The 23519-nt window shown below is 35.1% G+C and overlaps 1 non-coding gene across 1 annotated transcript; it reads right to left on the minus strand.

Annotated features, from left to right (window-relative positions):
* Positions 1-5706: 5706 nt before the first annotated feature.
* LOC127116719 (small nucleolar RNA R71) lies at positions 5707-5813 on the minus strand. Its single transcript, XR_007801515.1, has one exon. It is a non-coding gene; the product is annotated as a small nucleolar RNA R71 (small nucleolar RNA).
* Positions 5814-23519: the final 17706 nt, after the last annotated feature.

The following is a 23519-nucleotide window of genomic DNA, read 5'->3' on the forward strand; positions in this document are numbered from 1 at the left end:
GTGAGGCTTGTTAGGGAACCTTCTAGACCTCTTCCGCGGGGTGGGGATTTAACACTTGGTGAGTTACTCAAGTATAAGTCTGAAGAAGGGGTGAGAGTTTTATTGCTCGTTTGGGATGATAAAGCTTCCCATGATAAGGTCTTCTTCAAATCAACTGGAATAATGATGACTCATGATGAGGAAACAAAGAAGTTTTTCAAACATTCTTCTGTCATGTGTGTTTTGGCGCCTCGCTATGCTAGCAGTAAGATAAGCTCCATTAAACAACAGGTTGTTGGAACTGTCTTCACACACCACCAAAAATGTGTTATTGTGGACACACAGGCTTCTGGTAATAACAAAAGGATATCCACTTTTATAGGAGGTTTTGATTTATGTGATGGACGCTAGGACACACCCAAGCATTGACTTTTTCGTGATTGGGATACTGTATTTGCCGGTGATTTCCACAATCCTACATTTCCTTCTGAAACAAGGGCTCCGAGACAACCGTGGCATGATTTGCACTGCAGAATCGATGGACCTGCTGCATATGTTGTTCTTATTAATTTTTGAACAACGATGGAGAAAAGCAACTAAGTGGAAAGAGTTCGCATTTCTTTTCTTAAAAAAAAAACAAAAGGCTTCTCAGTGGAATGACGATGCTTTAATAAGAGTAGAACACATCTCATGGATACTAAGTCCTTCTCATCATACCTCAAAGGATGATTATACAGAGCTAATGAGAAATTTGCTATTTATATATGGTTTGACCGATGTGGCTAGATTTGTGATACACAACGTCCAATTATGAGAGAATCAATGGGAAAGCATGTGATTGTTAGAAATATGTTACTAAAGATGCTAATTAATCTACAAGTCACAATTAAATCAGAAGATTTGCTTGAGCAGTAGCATAAAGTCGTTCTTCGAAGTTTTGTGGCAATCTTTCACAGGCTGGCGCAAGCTTTGTGGCCGAGCTTATAGGCGGAAATTTAGACATGGCTGGCAAGCTTCAAGGAGAAGCTCTTGTGCACAAGACATATGCTGCTCGTCTTATGGGTGGAGAGGCATCGGCTCCATTCTGCTTGAACTACCTTTCCATTTCCAAAAAAATAAGTCGTGAATAATCCAGCATGTCGCTGTTACCTGCATCTCTTTAGGTAAGGGACTTTCACCCATTGATAGCCGGTATCTAAACAAACCTGCAGCATGATGTCAGAAAAACCAGTAATATGCTCAGTATTAATTCAAGTCATGATTCTCTATCTGAAAATGCCAAGAGTAAACAGATCTCGATAAATAAGTATCAGGATACCAAGCGTTCATGAGGCCACGTTGACAACACATCGTGTATCAGTAAAGCATCTGAGGCCAATTTAGCTATGGTATCCATCCGAGAATGCTGGAAAACTCCCTGCAATAAAACATACCAGAAAGAAGTGGTGGCAGTTATTATGTTATTCGGGAAATTATTCAAGAACTAAAATACAGGTCCAAAATGAAGCCTTTAAACAACATTGGTGATATACCAGTGGCAAAGCTATTTGATGAAAGTAAAAAACCGTCAAATCCAAGGTCGTGTTCAACCGGTTCGTGTACATATTACCCTGGCACCCGAGTTTCTTGAAAGAAAGGGAGGTCCACAATTTTCCTCTTGGGAGGCAAGGTTGTGTAATGAATTTGAGGTCATCTCCGCACCAGATGATCATTGCACCACATCTGCCGGCCTTATTATCATGTATCCAATTCTGCTGGAACTTAACATCTGAACAAAGTTATGCCTTGTCATAGCCCAAAACATCATAACAGTGGTGATGGCAGACCCTGCAACAATTCCTTAACAGAATCACACTCAATTTCTAAATCCTGCATGCATGATAATTTAAAAGGAAAATGGATAATGAAACAATCACCATGAGCATATACCTACAACATCTGCTAGCTTGCTCGCAACAAACTCTGTATCTCAACTAGATCCAACTGGCTCTGAAGCAATGATTCGTTCAGTCAATCATTACCATACGTGGCCAACTTCTAGCCATGACAACCAGACTGACTTTCAAACTCAGGAGTCTAAAATCGCTCAAGAGCGACCTTCACCTGAAATAGAGCTGAAGCAAGAAGGACCTGTCATGGAACGGATGCAAAAAAAGGTTACCTCCCAAGATAAGAACCTACGGAGTTTCAACATACCAATTCACCAAGTGCATTCACCAAGTGCTAGAAGGACCTGCTGAAACTCAGCACAAGGAGGCTCCAAAAGTAACCGGCAGAGGTTCTTCATTGCTGCAAAACAGAAACAGGAGGAGCAACAACTGTTAATACACCAACAATAACAAATGCTATGCATAGTGGACCCGTTATTGTTTTGCCATTCACTTGCTCGCATTTTACTGCAGTAAAAAAAAACAAGGTTAACTCAGCAAGCGATAAAAATTCCATCAGTAATCCAAAAAAGGAATTGAGACAAATTCAAAGCAAAAAAGCATAGGATTGTGTTACCTCTTCAGATTGAGTACCAATTTGAGGCAAACAATCTGAACCCCTTAAAGCACTCCCAAGAGCATGCCATTTTGATCTCCATAAGCTGAATCGAAAACCCTAATAAGCTGGGTATAAAAAAGGGGATACGGTTCAGAATAGGGAGGGAGGGACGAAAAACCCTAGAGAAGAGTATTAGCGGCTGCTGTTCAAAAAGGAAAAAAACCCTAGGATTCAAAAAACGAAAAAACCTAATCGGAGGCGGAATTAAGAGCTATCAAACAGAAAAAAAACCCTAAAGTTTTTCTTTGGACGGCAAGAAAGCGGAAACGGAAGGCTGTAAAAGGCGTTGATTTCGAAGGAGCAAGCAGAGAGGGGGTCGCGTACCTGATCGTTCACATCTGAGACATTCCGATCCGGTATAGTTCTCTCCTTTTCGTCGTTCCATGTTCAAATGCGTAAACGTGTGATTATTTCCTCTCTCCCAAATGTAATGTATTTCTCTTTCGTATTGATGATTCGAGGCTTTGATTTTGTGGATTAGGTTTTTGGATTTGGTTTGTCACCTGCATTTTGGTTTCGTCTTAATACCTAGGGTTGGATACTGTAAGAGTTTGATTTTGTTCTATGTTGGGGGTAGTTGTAAGCTGAGATGAGAGAAGGTGAGGCGGAGCAAGTTGCTTCGTATTCAGTCGTGTGTTTGTTTCCAAAGCAAAATTTTAAAGGCCAAAAGTAATTAATGCCTTTCCCACTGCCCAATGTTCACTCTTTTCGCTTTCCCCAAAGGCTTTACTGACCTTCTGCCTTGGTTCCCCATATGTGACCGTTGGGCCTTCTTTAATCCCAAGTCCTCTCTTTTTTTTTTTTTATTAGTTTGTTTATTTTGTCTCTTTTTTTTAGTTCTTGTTTATAGGTTTGGATTGCCATTAACTCAACAGTTGACAGCTTGTGGTCCGGTGGAGGGAAAGTAATTTCATCTTCCCCATAGTATTGGGTTCGATACCTACATGGGGCATTCTTTTTTTTATTTTTTGTCATTCTATTTTTTATTTATTTCTTTTTAATACTATTAGAAATAGTTTTGGACTGGACTTTTCATTTATTCATCCCCCACACCCTTATGAATTTGATTTTTATTTAATTTTATCTTTAGTAGTTAGTTAATTAATTATTTAATTGATTAGTTGATTAAATTTTAATTTTAATTATTATTATTATTAAGATATTTGTTTTTTTTATTCGATTTTAATTTCTTTAGTCGCTTGATTAGATAATCTCTTTATCACATATGCAAATAATCGTATCGCTAACATCATTAATCAATTTCATTTTTTTTTTAACCATTCTCAATCCAAATCAATTCAAATAATTTTTTTAACTAAAAATGGAAGAAAAAGATTACCTGGATGGAATGTCCAGTCGTAATCCCGAATATTAGGCTCAAGCTGTAAGAGCTTGTAAGCCGTTAGTATTCGTCTTCCCTTTAATATTCAAATCATTTTCCAAATAAGGCGTGAAGAAAAAGATTACCTGGATGGAATGTCCAGTCGTAATCCCGAATATTAGGCTCAAGCTGTAAGAGCTTGCAAGCCATAAATATTCGTCTTCTCTTTAACACTCCAATATTCAAATCCTCTTCTTAAAAGTTGGAAGAAAAAGGTTACCTGGATGGAATGTCCAGTCGTAATCCCGAATATTAGGCTCAAGCTGTAAGAGCTTGCAAGCCATAAATATTCGTCTTCTCACTAAAACACCTGTAAGTATCTCAAACCATCTTCTTAATAAAGTTGGAAGAAAAAGATTATCTGGAGGGAATATCCAGTTGTAATCCCGAATATTAGGCTCAAGCTGTAAGAGCTTGTAAGTCATAAATATTCGTCTTCTCGCCAAAATATCCGTAAATACCTCAAATCACCTTCTAAATAAAGCGTGGAAGAAAAAGATTACCTGGATGTAATATCCAGTTGTAATCCCGAATATTAGGCTCAAGCTGTAAGAGCTTGCAAGCCGTTAATATTCGTCTTCTCTTAACATTCCAAATATTCTTTTTACTGCACACAAAAAGCCTAACATTTCAAACTAACATTAATGCACACAACTGACCTAATGGTTCCCGTTGAGTACAACGGACGTGAGGGGTGCTAATACCTTCCCCTTGCGTAATCGACTCCCGAACCCTGATATTGGTTGCGATGACCATATCTTATCCTTTCTTTTGTCTTGGGTTTTATCGATATTTCCCCTTTCCTTTTTATGAATAAATAAAGTTCGGTGGCGACTCTGTTCAGTCCATCATTGCGAGCGTGCGATCGCGCTTCGCTTTGAAGTCGTATCCCCATTTTTTCGAGGTGCGACAACAATCATATATTCTTTTTACTCTTGCTCATGCATTTCCAAATATAGTTACTTACAAAATCAATCTAAGTTACTTCCACTCCCTGTGGGCATAATATCCTTACTTTTTTTATCACTTTCTACTTATAGCAAACATGTATACTTGCATATAACATGTTTTCAAGTAAAACGTTTTTGGCGTCGTCACCGGGGAGTGCTAAGTTAACATTTTGATTTTGTATTCAACACCATTTTTTCTTATTAAACATTTAAGCTTCTAATATTTTTGTAATCTAGTGTCTCGACAATTGCTTAATTGTTGTATGTGTAGAACTTTGATCACATTTTACATAGGCGATCCTGAACCAGAAAGAACTCTCAGGTTGCTAAGAAGATCTCAACTTACTGGTCATTTTCTAGGGAGTCCTACTTTCTTCCTTGTTGTAGACATATAAGAACAACAAGGGTTTGTGCAAGAAGATTTGGAGCAGGAAGAAGTTGTCATGGAAGATAACGACATCATTGGCATTGCCAATGACATAGTGTGTGGCATTAGAGACCATGTTGTGTTTGATACAAATTCCATGAACACATGAATCATCATACCTGAAATCAATGTGGCTCGGTTTGAATTTAAGCCAATGATGTTCCAAATGCTGCAAGCCATTAGAGAGTATTCAGGTTCTACAAATGATGATCCTTGTCTAAGCTTAAGACAATTCTAGGAAGTGGCCAGTAACTTTAAGATTTATGGCATATCAAACGATGCCTTCAGGTTGAGGTTGTTCCCTTACTCATTAAGAGATTGAGAAAATAGTTGGTTGAACTCTCTTGAGCCTAATTTCAAAGCCACCTGGAATGCTTTGGCTAAAATATTCTAGCTAAATACTTCCCCCTGTCAAGAGTGTCAAAATAAGGAATGAAATGACTTTTTTTAGGCAAGGATAAAATGAATCTTTATTTGATGCTTGGGAAAGGTTTAAATATCTATTGAGGCGGTGTCCCTATCATGGAATCACAATCTACATTCAACTTGATACTTTTTGTAATCGATTAGCTCCTTCATCAAGGAATATGCTTGATGCTTCAAGTGGTGGAGCATTTTTGTCAAAGTCTTATGAAGAAGGTTATAAGTTGATTGAAAGCATTATTGTCAACACTTATCAATGGCTGGTTTCAAGAGATGCCCCAACATATAGTCAAAAAAGCCATCTTGAGTGCACAGAGTTACCGAGACTACTGCTCTTGCTGCTCCAATATCTCAACTTAGCCAAATAATGAAGAATAAGATGACTAGTCTTGTAACGCCGGCTATCGAACCCGTCAAAGTGGTGACTCGCACATCAGAAGTTGCATGTGTTTACTGTGGAGGTGCCCACATATTAAGGTTTCTTCTACTAATCCAGTATCAGTTAACTATATTGGTAACAACAAGTATAAAAACCCCTACAACAACACCTACAACCCTGGTTGGCACAACCATCATAAAATCTCATGGAGCAACAATCAAAATCAACCCAAACCTCAAGCATCTCAAACTCCAAAAGTCCCACTTGGTTTTTCCTCACCAAACTATGTTGTGGCTAATCAAGGGAATAACCAATTAAGTAATAGACTTAAATATTTCATTTAGGAGACCAAAAATCAATTTCAATCTCAAGGAGTTAGCAGAAAAAACCTAGAGAATCAAGTGGGGCAGATTGCTACTGCCCTTAGTTCAAGAAGTATGGGTGCTCTCCCAAGCTCTACTAAAACTCCGGCCACAACATATGGAGTTAAGAATGTTGTAAAATGTAAGGTCATTATGCTTAGGAGTGGAAAATAATGTGAAGGATCAACCTCTACAATAAATGAGGTGCTAATTAAAGAACTATCAGTTCAGGATAAATCAGAAAAGAAGAAAGCTGATTTCAGTGAGGAACTAATTTCAGAAGAAGACAATGAAGAAATACAAATACTAGAAAGGGATAATGTGAAGACCGATGGCACGAATTCAAATCCTAAAAGAAACCTATAACCATGTCATAGGACGACAAGTTGCACAAATTTACTCAAGAAAGACCACCACCTCGCTTTCCTTATAGAATAAAAAAAGCCAAGGAAGAACAATAGTTTAGCAAGTTCATGGAGATTTTTAAATAACTTTATATCAACATTCCATTGATTGAGGTTATTCGACAAAACCTCAATTACTCCAAATTCATGAAAAATGTTCTCACAAAAAGAAAAAAGGTAGGAGAATTTGCAACTATTGAATAAACTCAAAAGTGCAGTCAACTTGTGCTAGGAACACTTCCTCCCAAATTGCAAGACTCTGGAAGTTTCACTATTCCATATAACATCAGAGAGCACATTTTGTGGAAGCGCGCTCTGTGACCTTGGAGCAAGTATTAATATTATTCCATTGTCCATATTCAAGAAATTAAGAATTGGAGCTTCCAGACCAACAACAATCACACTTCAACTTGTAAACATGAGTATATGTTATTCTCAAGGAAAAAATTAAAGATGTGCTAGTAAAGGCGGACAAATTTTCATTCCCGACTGACTTTATTATCATGGATTTTAATGCTAATGAGGAAACTCCCATTCTGTTGGGAAGACCTTTCCTTTCCACTGGAAGAATTTGATAGATGTGGAAAAGGAGAACTCACGATGATGGTGAATGGACAAAAAGTTGTCTTTAATGTCCTGGATGCTTTGCAATATCCAAATGAAGAGGTAGCTAATTATTCAATAAACTCAAGTTGGGAAAGTATCATCCACAAGAACCTGCTCAAAAGCAACAATGTCTTAAAGCAAGAATTCAGAAAGTTAGATAAAGATAGCAACCAACATGATGGCATTATAAGTGGACCTCTGTGTAAACCAAGTGGAAAGGAAGAGCATGTGAAAGTTCTGGAATTATCTCTAGATGAGAAGAAGCACAAATTGCCTTTAGTGGACAATCCTCATGAATTGGAACTTAAGAAGCTACCTACTCACTTGCAGTAAGCTTACCTAGAGGTAGAACATAAGTTCCTAGTAGTTGCTGCTACTGATTTTTCTGATGAGTAGAAGCATCAATTGCTGACACTTCTGAAGAAACACAAAAAATAAATTGCTTGGTAAATATCTGACATCAAAGGAATTAGTCTCACGGTTTTCATGCATAGAATTCTATTGGAGGATAATTCTAAGAACAACATTGAAAGTCAAAGCAGGTCAAATTTAATCATGAAAGAAGTGGCGAAGAAGGAAATTATCAAATGGATGGATGTTGGGATCATTTACCCTATCTCTGATAGTGTGTGGGTGATGCTATACAACGTGTACCAAAGAAAGGAGGCATGTCATTCATAGCCAATGAGAAAGATGAGCTAATCACCCACAAGAGTTGTAACTGGTTGGAGGATTTGCATGGGTTATAGGAAGTTGAACAAGACTACAAGAAAAGATCATTTCCCCTCCCTTTTATTGACCAAATATTGGAAAGGAATTTTATTGCTTCCATGATGGGTATTCTGGCTATAATCAAATAGTTGTTGCACCTGAAGACCAAGAAAATTCCATATTCATATGCCCTTATGGCACTTTTTCTTTTAGAAGGATGTCATTTGGACTGTGCAATGCTCCAACCACATTTCAACTTTGCATGATAGTCATTTTTTCATATAATATTAAGAATTCCATGGAAGTTTTCATGGATAGTTTTTCTATTTTTGGAGAATCGTTCAAGAAATGCCTGAACAATTTAGATTTGCTACTAACTAGATATGAAGAAAACAATCTTGTTATGAATTGAGAAAAATGTTATTTCATGGTAAAAGAAGGGATTGTGTTGGACCGTAAGATCTCAAAGAAAGGGTTGGAAGTGGATCAAGTCAAGGTAGAAATGATAGAAAAGATGCCACCACCTATGAATATCAAGGGAAAATTAGGAGATTTTTGGATCATGTTGGATTCTATAAAAGGTTTATCAAGAATTTTTCAAAGATACCTAAACCATAACGTCAGTTGTTGAAACATGACGTGCCATAACTATAGAAGGTTTATCAAGGATTTTTCAAGGCTGTGGTATTTTGATTGTTTTCTCCTTTGCATTTTATATAATACTACTATATTATGTATTCTAGATAAACTTCAAGACTTAGATTGAAAATTATGGACAAATATCTTCAGAGGCTTTTGAAAGCGTATTGGGCAAACAAAACCAAAGAGATTGCGTTGCCAAGGAAGAACTTCAACACCGACTCTTTTGAAAAGAAATGAAGAAATTGCAAAACTTGAAAGATAGCATGTTGTTGAGGTTAAACAATTTAATGATAATACATGAGATAGAGGAGAAACACCGTCAAGATAAGGAAGAAACAGATAGAAAAATTCAACTTCTTCTTAAGACTGTTTTGAATAAAAACACCTCAGATTTGGATACATAGGCTCTGGTAGCTTGGATATCGGCTCCTACAACAGCTGCTAACAATGTCTTACGTTCTTCTGCATCAACACACGATCCAACTAATGATCAAGTAATATTGAATTTTCTGATGTTTTACATTATAATTTTAGAGCTTTCAGATAATAATCTTATTTAAATTATATTACTTTTATTCTACAGATCATGAATGATGATATCAATGAATATTTTCGATCATTCGAAGATGAAGAGACGTAGATGTAGAGATATGTAGATGTATATGTTTAAGTTTACATTTATAGATTAAATATGTTATTTTGATTATGAATGATGATTCACATTACGATACTAAATTTGAAGATGTTTTGTTGATTGTGAATCGATGATTGACATTAAGATTTATATATATATATATATATATATATATATATATATATATATATATATATATATATATATTATATATATATATATATATATATATATATATATATATATATATATATATATATATATATATATATATATATATATATATATATATATATATATATATATATATATATATTATGTTATTTGTTATGCAATTTTTTTGTAAATGTAAGATCATTTTAAAATTTGTATATTAATATTATTAAATTAAAAAAGTTGTGAATGATGCGATTTATAAAATAAAATAATTTTTTATTTTATTAAAAAATAATATCTATTTTGCAACGGTTATGAAGTGTTGTTGTAGTATAGAAAGCGTTGCTATAATAATTAATTAAAGAAGAAATTAAGATATATATCTATTATAATGGTTTAAAATGTATTACGACTACAAATCGTTGTTAAGTTCCATTAAACAATCGTTCTTAAAAACGACTTAATTGCAATGATTTTTATAAGAAAACGGAGTGCAACCGTTGTTCTTGGAAACTATAACAGTTATGTATAAGGCGTTGTCGTTGGGTTACCAAAGGCTACAACAACGCCTTGATTTGGCACGATTTGAAAACCGTGCTCATAAGTATATACAACGGTTTTTTAAGATTCCATAACGGTTTTATGTGTTGTTGTATAGTTCAAATATTGTAGTGTTTAAACTTAAAAACCTCCCCATTGATATGCATGTGAAAGCCTCATTCAGAACCATTTAACTTTTAGTCCTAACCATGATACAAACCACATCCATCTTCATTCGGTTTCTTGTGTTGTCATCATAAACTCTCACCGATGCTAAAATGAACTCGAAAATCCCTTGGCTCCACGCATGGACATGTGCACCATAAACCCTAAGCCAAATAACACATTCTTTCTCTACATCTCATATCTCTATTACCAAATTTCTTTAAACCACTTTCTCAACTAGTCCTTATCATTTGCTACTAGGCTAGGGCTTTGATTTCACCTTCCTCCTATTCTTCAAGAAGACACAGGTTTACTCCAGGTGTAACTTGAATCGCAAAGTAACCCTCTGTATTGATGATATTTTAAATGTTGTAAGTAATTCCTAAACTCCCTACCACACCAACGTAAAAATATGACAAAAATTATTTGCTTGTTGAAGTGTAGTCATTTTGGCGTCAAAATTTAGGATTAAGGAATTCTGATTTTGCAAAGTAGAGTTTGCACTTTGATTGAGATTTTTTTTAATATTTATTTAAGGTAATGCTAACTTGTGTCCTAAAGACACATGTTAAGAAATCCACAAATAAAAAATTTATTTTGAAAAAATAAATAAAATTATAAATTATAAATTATAAATTTCTAATACAATTTCCAAAAATTTGTTTTTATATTTATCTCTCAACTTGTGCCCCAAGGGCATAAGTTAGCATTACCCTTATTTGTAATGTAGTTTGATTTAAAAAATAATAATGATTTTTATTAAAAGTAGATGTGGTGGACCGAAATATCTGACCCAACCTGAACCTCATTTGTTACGAGTTTGAATTTTTAAATCTCCATTCATGAGAGAATGGGTAGGAGGAACAAAAATTGTTTAAAAATTTGAATTTGAATTTAAAGAGATAAAAACGGTGATATGCTTAATTAGAAGAAATGGGAAAGGATTTTTCGAATTAGGAATTTATATTAAAATAAAATAGAGTTAATTTATTAGGATAAATTTTCAAACGTTTGAGTTGGATTTTCTTAATGACCCAAGAATTTGAATAAAATTAGGTTTTACACAAAAACAGAAAAGTTTCTTACGGCTACACAGTCTCTACCTGCTCTCTCTCCCTCGAGTTTCCTTCTGCTCTCGAATTTCTGAGGTTAGATTTTCAATTCTTTTCCTTTCTTTGTTGCTGGGTATGATGATGGTGAAACACTTCCATTCTGATGACTTCGCTTTCTCATTTGCATCGTTTTTCAATACTCATTTGAATGTTGCATTTTTTGTTTTTCAATTACATGTTACGATTATCAAAATCTTGATCATATTATCTTAGTGAAATCATAGGTTTGAGTTATGGCTTAAAAATAGTTATGGATCATACTTTGTTTACCTTTCATGACAAATTCTATTCGTCAACTTAGAGAGAGAGCTAGATGTGATCCCGATGTTAGGCTTGATGTCCCGTTTGATTTTAAAGAAGCTAACGCAATCAAAACTATGATCGGTCCTTGTTCAGGGCTTTGCAATGATTCAATCAATTTTCTTATGAAGAACATAAACTGCCATAATTCAGGAATAGGTCTTGTATGTCAATATTTGGGAAACGAGTTTGCTTGGTTGGATATGCATCATTTGGTTCTCATGAATGACCTTTTAGTTGCAGCTCAATCTCCTGTATTACGCGACTATAGAGTTTTAAGAGAGGTGGAAAATTTAAAGTTTCTTCCCATCCTTACCCTCAATTCTACGTTTTTATGGTTTCTAATTTGGAACGGTTGAAAATAGAACCTTCCATGTTTCCTACTTTAATTGCCGTTACACAGGTGCTGGAGAGAGGTGACAACAATTTTGCAAATCTTGAGTCATTTTCAACTAAAGCTGTAAATTTATCCACGGTGCAATCTTTGGTAACACTTCACCAAGCAGCTTTTCCATAAAATCACTGCACGACTTCTGGTGTGCAAATGCAAGCGGCGAAAGAAGAGAATTGTCAAAAGCGTTAGAGGACTTCAAGTATGCAAATACAACTGGTGAGAGAAGAGAATAGTCAAAAGCGTCCAAGGACTCCAACGGAACAAAAGAATCCAATCTCAAGGGCTTCAGAAGTGCAAATGCCACCCATAAAACAAGAGAATTGATCATTAGAGAAGAGTCTAACATTAAATAAAAAGTCATGTAACTTTAGTAGTATATAACATGAAATAAAAGTCTAACATAAAACAAATATAAATAAACAAAATATTTGTGAAGACCTAGACAACATCACGAAAAACTTTTTTGAAAACATCATTTGTCATCTGAACTAAAGTTTTCTTGTCATTATTATGAATTAAGATTTTCAACCTATCATTGATCTTGATTTTTGACATTGTCACATAGAGTTGACCGTGACTAAGACATCTTTGGACAAATATAAATCAACAAAGTCTAATGATTGTCCTTGATATTTGTTTATTGTCATTGCAAATGAAATAATAATGAGGAGTTGTCTTCGAATAAGTTTGAATGGTCAAGGAGATTGAGGAGACAAAGACATTCTAGGGATGTAAATACTATTTCTAATATGGGTACCTGAAATAATCTTTGCTTCAATGACATGATTTGCTAGTTTATTAACCGTCAAACTTGTACCATTACAAAGTCTTTCGCACTGATCCAAATTCCTTATCAACATGATACATGTCCCAATTTTTAGCTTTATTGAATGATTTGGTAAATCAGAAATTTTCAAACAACTTAAGAATTCAGGAGTTGAATACTCAAAATCATCATTGTGATCAACTTCTGATGATCTATCAATGGAGTCATTACTCAAAAAAAAATTTGCATCACCTTAAAGATTGAAATTATGTAGTTAGCATAAATGTTGACAATTTAAGTGAATAAAAATAGATGGAGTAAGGTATGTACCAATTTTGATTACCTGGTAGAAGATTTATGATATAAACATTGATTTCATCCACAATCTGAATGGTTGAGCCAATATAGCTTCACTTTCAAGGAAATGTGTATTTGTGTAATTTTCAAGGATATTGGGAAAAATGCTTGTAACAATCTTTTCTATTGGCTCCTCAAAATCGGTTAGAAGTAACTCAGATGAAATAGTAATTTTAACATGTCAATCATTTGGTTCAGATATCTTTTCATCTCCAACTTGTAAAATCCATTTAGAAAAGTTGTGTATCTCTGAGGCATTGGTTGAATTTGTCCTGACTTTCAAATTCATATTTTTTAGTTAGTTTTAGAATTTTTCAAAGATCCCAAATATATGATGCATTTATTATGGAATGGACCATGTTAGACCTGGTTCCTCTAGGAACTACGAATAGAATTTATATAAAATCACCACCAAAATTTGTTCCACATGAATGTCTTTTCAGTTTCATCATAACAACATAAAAACACATCTCCTTTTTCTCTGCCACCACATAATTTCTTTATAAATTCTGAATTGTTCATCTAGAAAAAATCGAAACACAAAACGATATTTAAATAATAACTAATTTATTAATTATACATTTTAATGCAAGTTAGCATTTGACACTAATAGTATGTTATTGGATTAGATTCATACTAGATATCTTCCGATTGTTATAATGACGATATAAAATTTAAATTTATATGTATTTGATAATTTATAAGTTTGTTTATAATTAACCACTCTCAACATATGATTTTCAAATATATTACTTGTTGTCAAACAACATAGAAGGTATACAAGTCTTAGTTATTTTTACTTTCTATCATTTAGTGTGATACATATATTTAAATATGTATGCTTAAGATATGTGATATGGATCAACATATCATATTAGCTTCTATGTGAATGTTGTGTAGGGGTGGCAAAACAGGCTCGGCCCGCACTTTTGTGCGGGACGGGCCAAGGATTTAGGCCCTCATCTTCAAATGTGTTCTCCCCGCTCCGCCCCGCTTTTTTTTCGGACACGTGTATTTACATAAATTTTTGCATTTTTAGGCTTAAATAGTTCAGTGCCCGCGGGCTTTCCCCGCCCCGCCCTCATTTTTTTACGGGGTGGGTCTAAGTTTTAGGCCCATATCCTCAACTATGACCGTCCCGCCCTGTCCCATTTTTTTGCGGGCTTTTGCGGGGCGGGCCTAAACGGGGCAGGCATGCCCGTTTTCCACCCCTAATGTTTTGTTCCATTGAATGTATTTTGGTTGTGTTTCATAAAATTTGGATGTTTTTGTTGTTAATCTTGTCTCGGGGAATTCTAGCTTATTCTGATTTTGGCGGCTTTTGATTTTGGTGTCTCAGTATGGAATTTTATCTATTTTTTGATGTTTGCTTCTCTTGGTTGTATTGTAGTAGTTATTTTTCAAACTAAGTTAAGTATATATTGTGCCTTTTCTTGACCGTATTAATTGTATCTTGCCCCCATATATATATATATATATATATATATATATATATATATATATATATATATATATATAGAGAGAGAGAGAGAGAGAGAGAGAAGTTGCACCTATAGATAAATGTATGGATTGTAATCATATATTTCTTCTACAATATCTTATGGATTTGAAAATAATTAAGAAAATATGATTTATTAAAAAAGATAATGATATTTGATATATGTGTTGATCAAGTTATCCTCAAAGATTTTTCGCATGATATGCAATTTTTTTTGGATGTAACAGGTAGAAAGAAGAACACACAAGTATTATTATTCTTTTAACAAGATAATATTGAACTTTTTTTTCCTGAATAGACCATAATAGGTTGGACCATTTAGTTAAGTTCATTGAGCGTAGAAGAATGAGGAATATGATTTTGTCACTTCAGGTGGGGAAAAACTAGGTGAAAAAGGTGTTAGAGATACTAACATTTTTGAAGCAGTTAGTAGATAAACCACTTATGGATAAAGTCGACTTGTGATCCATGTCATTGGAAGATAGTGACGATCTTTCTCTCCCCCTTTCCCCCACCTTACCCTCTCTCTCTCTCTCTCTCACACACACACACACCACCACCACCACCCTCCCCCTAACCTCACACGCACACACACCACCACCACCCCTTCTTTTTACTCTCGACAATTTGGTAGTTATTTAAGATAATGGTAATAAGAATTTGGATCATGAATTTAGTTTCTCTTTCTTTAAAAGGTTTTGGAACCATCTCATGACTGATGTTGGATGTAAGTCTGACTAGATCTTCACTCCAACTTTGTTACTCGGTTCTTTTAGCTCGTACTTTGTTATGCTTATTCCTAAGGTTACTTCCTTTCATATCTATTGGATTACTGTCCAAATCTCTTATATTTACTCTCTAAATAAGCCTGTGGTGAAGATTTTGACTACTAAATTATCGCGAGTTATGGAGAATATCATCCCTTAGCCAATATTCCTTTATTAAAAGGAGACTCTTGGTTGATGGAGAGATATCAGTTAATTATGCCATGGATCTGGCACACAAAACTAGGAAGTATTGACTAATTTATATAGTCAATTTTGAAAAGGTGTATGATTCTATTTGTTACATTTTCTTGGACTAAAAGTTTAGTAGGTTTGATTTTAATGATAAGTGGCGTGCTTGGTTGCACGCTTGTGTGTTCTCAGAGAATCTTTAAGTCATTTTTGTTGGGCAAGTAACTTCAAACACAAGATGGGATGAATTATGTGAGTTTGAAAACAATGTTAAAATAAAAAGCTTTAAAGAAATCAGAGTTTAAAATAAAATTATGAAACGAACAAATGATAAGAAACTGAATAAATAAAATCAGACGGAAGAAAATGTGACGGAAATAAATAACTAAATTATAAAGAGTTAAGGGAAGAGAAATATGCACCATAGATTTATAGAGGTTCAACCTAATGATATGTCCTACTCATCTCCCAATAATTCCTTCTTGAGAGTTTGCACTATGATGTGAGCTTTTCATAGGTTTTGTCCACAAACATCCTTACAAAAGGACTGGAGTTTTATATTGGCTATCCTCTCAACAAAACACGAGAGATTTAATTACGAAGATCTCACAACCAAGATATTTAACCACCAGGACAATCTCGAATCAACTAAGAGCTTTTAACATCATGTTATCCCCCCCCCTCCCACACACAAACACACGCGCGCACACACACAAACACACATACACACACACACACACATACACACACACACACACGCGCGCGCGCGCACACACACACACACATGCACACGCACACGCACACGCACACGCACACGCACACACACTCACACACACACATACACACACACAGACATACACACACACACACATACAAACACACACACACACACACATATATATATATATATATATATATATATATATATATATATATATATATATATATATATATATATATATATATATATATATAGAGAGAGAGAGAGAGAGAGAGAGAGAGAGAGAGAGAGAGAGACAGACAGAGAGAGAGAGAGAAAAAGAAAAGAGCGAGAAAATATATTTAGAATACATTTTTCTAGTGTAAAATGAAATGAAGGGAAACCCATTATTTATAGGACAAATGCGACTCAAAAAGGAAAGGATCCATGGATCTTTTAATGCTCATGATCGATAATGGCATAAAGAAACTCGATAATGTAGTACAAAAAGGAAGGTTTATAAAGGTGCCCCCACTAATCAATTAAGAGATTTAATAATCAATTATTAGGGTTACAATAATGAAAATTGATTAACCCTAATGAGATAATCGGTTATGCCATGTACAAAACCCTTCTAATGGATTAAAATGAGTCTCTAACCTATTATATAGGCATACAAAATTTCTTGTTGATTTAAAGAAAGGTTTTCTGATCATTTGAAAGTGTTTTGGGGTTTTTGATTAGTAAATTTGAGAGCTAGTCTTATACCATTACAGACACAGATGATTCGACTCAGACTCGACGAGCTTTCACACTTCCTCTAATTCACAACTTTGAAGCTTCAGATTCCTTGCTACATTATTTTTGACTTTAGCACTTTCTTTGAACCTTGAATCTTCTTCCAGGTGAGGCTTGAGATAAATATTCATGATATACATCATCATAACACACACAGCTGATTATAAATCTTCACTTACTTCATTAAACAAGGTTTGAGATTAGTTATTGTCCTCTATAGATAGGCTTTGATTTCTTGAGACCTATAACTTGATTACCACATAGGTGGGATTTGATATCTTGATATTTTGATCTTCAGGAACCACAACTTGATCACAAAATTGTATGATGACTTCACCTTATATTATTGTCATCATCAACACTAGATGGAAATGATTATCACTTCGGATGAAGATTTCACTTCAGAGTGTTGTCATCATCAAAACCAAATAACTTTTTGCAAAAGCAATACCTCCAAACACAAAGATCCATACTTGTAATGGTTTTACCAAATAAGAGATTATTGTTCATATGAGGCTTATGCAAGTGTCCAATTTACTAATTTTACATGTTGTTAGAGGGTTGAATGGTTTATTTATAAGAGCTTTAGACCTAGGTCTCTTTTTGGGGGGGTAAAGTTGGTTCCTCGGGTCTAGAGTTATCTCATTTATAATATGCAGACAATATTCTCACTACGCCAAAAACTGGAATAGACAGCGCCCCTTAGAGGGCGCTTTATTACAAAAGCGCACTCTAAAGTGAAGAGAAAAAATAAGGAGCATACTACTAGAATAGACAGCGCACTTTAGAGGGCGCTTTTGTAACAAAGCGCACTCTAAAGTGAAGCGAAAAAATAATGAGGAAATGGAGGGACACCAATAGAGGACGCTTTATTGAAAGCGCCCTCTAAGGGTAACCTTAGAGGGCGCTTCTAAAAAAGCGCTCTCTAAGTCCATGTACATTTCCAGTTTATAAGGCGCTTTTGGAAAGCCTTAGAGAGCGCTTTTAGAAGCGCCCTCTTAGGCCCCCTTTAGAGGGCGCTTTTGTAACAAAGCGCCCTCTAAAGTGAAGCCAAAAAAAAATAATGAGGAAATGGAGGGACAACAATAGAGGGCGCTTTAGTGAAAGCGCCCTCTAAGGTTACCCTTAGAGGGCGCTTTTAAAAAAGCGTTCTCTAAGTCCATGTACATTTCCAATTTAGAAGGCGCTTTTGGAAAGCCTTAGAGAGCGCTTTCAGAAGCGCCCTCTTAGGCCCCCTTTAGAGGGCGCTTTTTTTACAAAAGCACCCTCTAAGGTCCCCTTTAGTAAACATTAAAATTATAGCATATACTGCATGTCTCTTTATTTTCCTTCTCTACAAGCTATTTCGTTTACGTAACTGGGTTTTCTCTCTACTGCGTCCACCGTCTACTGCGATTACTCTCGTCCTCCGTTCGTTCTCCCTCCCTCACCGTCGTCGTCGCCGTCGCCTTTTTCTGCTGCTGCATTCACGTTCACGTCCACCGTCACTGTTCACTTTCTTCTCCATCGTTACCGTCACCTTGAAGGTATTTCTCTTCTCCATCTTTACCGTTCACTTTCTTCATGTGTTTGATTAGGGCATTTTCTAAACTTAGTTTTACATTTTGTGCATTATGTTGATTAATGTTGTTTAGGGCAAACTGAGTTTTTTATTTCTGATTGAAAACTGATATATTTGAAGTGTGTTTGAGCTTGTGCTTAAAAGTTTGATGATTATGGATGCAAGTTTGTTCATGTTCCAAACACCATAAGTTTGCATTGGTCTTTTGCATGCAGTAGGTGTGTGTGAGTTTGTATTCAATAATGATAAAAAAAAAGAGTTTAGATTGTTGTAACATGAGAGAAATGGAAGGTATATGAATGTGTTGACGTATTGAATCATTGTCTTACTTGGGTCTTATTGAATCATTTCTATATTACAGATAAAATGGCTAACCAAGACGATACCCATGCCGCGAATGAATCACGTAATAATGTTGAAAAAGAAATCAAACGAGGATTGACTGTTATGAAGTCCATCATTCGTGCAAGAGACAAGGGTGTAAAATTTGAAGTACATTGGAGTGCTGAAGACCAACTAATTGAGCCTAACGGTTCAATGTTGGCAAGTTACATTGGTTTCCTTGTTCGACAACATATTCCGATTATATGTGATAATTGGAGAAGTTCGGACTTGAAGGTTGGCAAGGAAAAAATATGGTCGGAGATACAGGTACTTACCATATATTGTTATATGTTTTTTTGTTGACTATTTGTTAACCATATATTGTTATAATATTACTTTATAATAACACACTCCATTTGTATGTTTTTTAGAGATCCTTTCACATCGATGAAAGCCGGCAAAAATATTGTATTCAATTGGCCGGAAAAAGACTCCGAGGATTTCGATCCTTTTTGTGCAACAAATTTCTCAAGGATGAGGAAGGAAAATTTGTTGAAGGAGAACGGCCAATGAAGTATGCCGAGATTATTTCAGCCGATGAATGGGATAACTTTGTCGCCAAACGAAGAAACGAAAAATTCCATGTAATGTCTATTAATTATGGTATTATACAATTGTTAAGTTACTTGGTTCTAATATGCCTTAAACTTTTTTATCCAGGAAGTAAGCGACAAAAATAGGAAAAGGGCATCAAAACCCGCGTATCCGTACAAAAAAGGGCGTACGGGTTATGCACGGTTACAACAAAGAATTGTGAGTATATTCAAATGCTATGAGCTTATACATTGTCACAATATGTTATAATTGATGATCTTATAATCTAATTCAATGTGTAGCTAGCCGAGGAGAAAAGTGACGCAACATCTCTTCCGGAGCACGTATTATGGAAGGCTGCTCGGGTTGGGAAGGATGGGGCTGTCGTTGAAGCGGTCCAAAATGTTTATGACGAATGTGTAAGTATATGTAACATTATTTCTTTAATTATATTAAAAATTTTGTTAGACATATAATTCAATTTTAATCTCCTCTAATAATATTTCAGGAGACTTTATCCCAAACCGTACCTTCAACCGAGGTCCAGGATTGCAGGAGCGTACTTAGTCGAGTACTAAATGTTCCTGAGTATTCCGGTCGTGTGAGGGGTAAGGGTTTTGGTGTGACTCCGTCGTCATTTTATAAAAAACCAAAAACAAAAAATCCTACCAACAAAGAGGTGATGGAGACCTTGGCGGAGTTAAGGGCACAAGTACTCCAACTGCAAATCGAGAATGCAAGGTATAGAGAGGAAAGGTGCGCCTCCGAGGCAAAAGATACTAGTGACCGAGCTAGTATCAATTATCAACCGAAATTTCCCGAGGTAATTATATATGTTATTATGAAATTAAAATAGCACTTTTTTACTTGACACATATACAAGTTAACAATAACATTTATTATTGGTTTAGGGCATTTCACCTTGTCAGCTGTATCTATCGTCACCAACTTATCGCATGGTTGGCAAGGGAAAAGTGCACAATACTTCGGGTGAATTACTTCACCATAATCCCCTCCCGGTGGGATTTATGAAAGTTTCGGTTGACCTCGTATTAGATACGGACGCCCGTCTACCATTACCTGACGTTGTTTCAGAGACAACGTTGATGCGAGATGCAGTCGGATCCTTTGTTGGTTGGCCGTCAGATCTAATTTTCCCTGATGCCGAGGTATATATGTTCTAAATGATTATGAATATTTAGTATTCACATTTCAATTCAGCTACAATTATGATATTTAATCAATTATATGGTAATGTTAGACTCCTACAAGACCCACACATAAAGTTGGTAAAGGGATTTCAAGACGCATCGAGTCGGTTGCATCTCAAAAAGAGGTACAAATATATATACCCATTGAATTATATACACAACGATTCTGTTGCATCACAAAAAGTCATGATTTATTTTATATGAATTCTTAGGTTCCCGGTCGAGAGTTGAAAAACGCTGCTAAGGATATTCCAACGACGTCCGGGACAAAATCTCAAATTATGATGCGTCTTGAGAAAATGGTGGAGGAGTCCGATATTATACATGGGGCCATTCGTACTATAAATTTTGATGAAGGTGTTTTCGGAGCTGCTCATTTCGAAATAATTGGAAAGGAGGACTTCCAACAACTTTTTGAACACACCGAATTGGGCATCGCTGTCATTCATACATACATATGGTACTCCGATCAATCTATAATTTACTTAGTTGAACAATTTATTTACACATTTCAATGAGTAGTCTAATGTTTATTATGTTTCTATTTAAGGTATATGTATGTAACATTGATGCGGGGAACTGAATTGTGTAACCGTTTCAATTTTATTGCTGCTTCCCGTATCAATGCAACGTTAATAACGAATAATCCAACATCCATAAAGAATGATCTAGTCGATATATTCATGGCGGCCGGCGATAATACTACACCCAGTTTGTATTTTTTTACCGTTTAATTCTGGCAACGGGTTAGATTTTCTTTCTAATAATTTCATTCTAATCTATGTATATCTTTTACGTAGAAAATTTTCATTCATCTAAATTTTTGTTTTATTTTACAGTGGTCACTGGGTGTTGGTTGCTATGGATCTTTCGAGACTAATAGTGTATTATCTCGATTCTTTATCGGGTGATTGGAGTAAATATCCGAATATGAAGAAGACGATTGACGCGTAAGTGAAATTCCCCTAAATATTCGTGTGTATTTGTATATTTAATTATGTCTGTCAGATTGATCTCAATATACGTTTTTATTTTGTTAGGGCAATAATAAAATTTAGATTGAAAAAGAAATACCGCAATAGGAAGGACATTACCTGGATCAGAGTTCAGGTATATATTAAGTATCTTATTTTTGCTTATAATAGTGTTTGTTTTTTTGCTTATAATAGTGTTTGTAAGAAATTAACTATATATATTGTTTGTTTTTCTGTGTAGTGTCCTCAGCAAAATAATTCGGTCGATTGCGGATTTTTTGTATTGAGATTTATGAGAGACATCATTGCGTTGAATCGTATAGACATCCCAAAAATGGTATGGAATAATAACTTAGGGTTTATTTTAATATTATCGAATATTTCATCTAATTTGTTACTAAATCATGAATATGTTTTATTCTCTTAATTGTAGTACTTTGAGGAATACAAAACTTACTCAAGAGCAAATTTGGATGAAATCAAGGATGAATTGTGTCAATTCATTGTTGATCAAAGAATCATATAGCTAGGTTGTATATTGTTGTACATATATGTATGGAATGTTGTTGTTGTATGCTGTTGTTGTATATATGTTGTATATTGTTGTTGTAATTTTACTAAATCATGAATATGTTGTTGTATATTGTTGATCAAAGAATCATATATTAATGTTGTATATATGGAGGATTAATGTTGTATATAAATGGATTCATGTTGTATATATCAATGGATTAATGGTGTATAACATTGGATTAAAGGATGAAATCAATATGAATTTTACACTTTTGCAGCATGCGAACAGGTTACCAATTAAATATCCACTGTTTTTCAAACAATTTTTTTTAAAATAACTAACACTTTAGAGGGTGCTTTGTCCAGAAAGCGCCCTCTAAACACTTTACATTGACAACTTTAGAGGGCGCTTTGTCCAGAAAGCGCCCTCTAAACACTTTACATTGACAACTTTAGAGGGCGCTTTTTCCTGAAAGCGCCCTCTAAACACTTTACATTGACAACTTTAGAGGGCGCTTATTCCTGAAAGCGCCCTCTAAACACTTTACATTGACAACTTTAGAGGGCGCTTTTTCCTAAAAGTGCCCTCTAAGGTGTCCCTTTATGGACCACTCCATAGGGCGCTTTTTTCTGAAAGCGTACTATAATGTGGCCACTTTAGACAGCGCTTTCTCCAGGAAAACAAAGCGCTGTATTTACCTATGCCAGCGCCACTTTAGAGGGCGCTTAAAAGCGCTGTTATAGGCCAAAATAAGCGCCCTCTTTTCCCTTATTTGGCGTAGTGTCTTATCATAGGGAATGCTATAATATATGACCTTCGGCTTATTAAAACCATACTTTGAGTTTTTTAGTCTTCCTCTTGTATTCATGTTAACTTTTAAAAAGGAAGTCTTATTGGGTTAATGTGACCATAGGTTTTACGAAATTAGTTGAAGGTTTTATACATTGTAAACATGTGATCCTTTCTTGTAAGTACATTTGTCTATCAATGGAATCTAGTATTAACTCCAAATATAATTGGGAGCTTCTGATGTCTTATCTCCAAAAGGATCCTTTACCTGAGTATTAGGTTCATTTTTCTGGGCGGGAGGGTGGTCCCTATCCACTCGTTCGTTAATTCAGTCATTTTTTATATTTCTCTTTCGTGAAGATAAA

Source organism: Lathyrus oleraceus, chromosome 1, assembly GCF_024323335.1.
Source record: "Lathyrus oleraceus cultivar Zhongwan6 chromosome 1, CAAS_Psat_ZW6_1.0, whole genome shotgun sequence".
NCBI classification, from domain to species: Eukaryota; Viridiplantae; Streptophyta; class Magnoliopsida; order Fabales; family Fabaceae; genus Lathyrus; species Lathyrus oleraceus.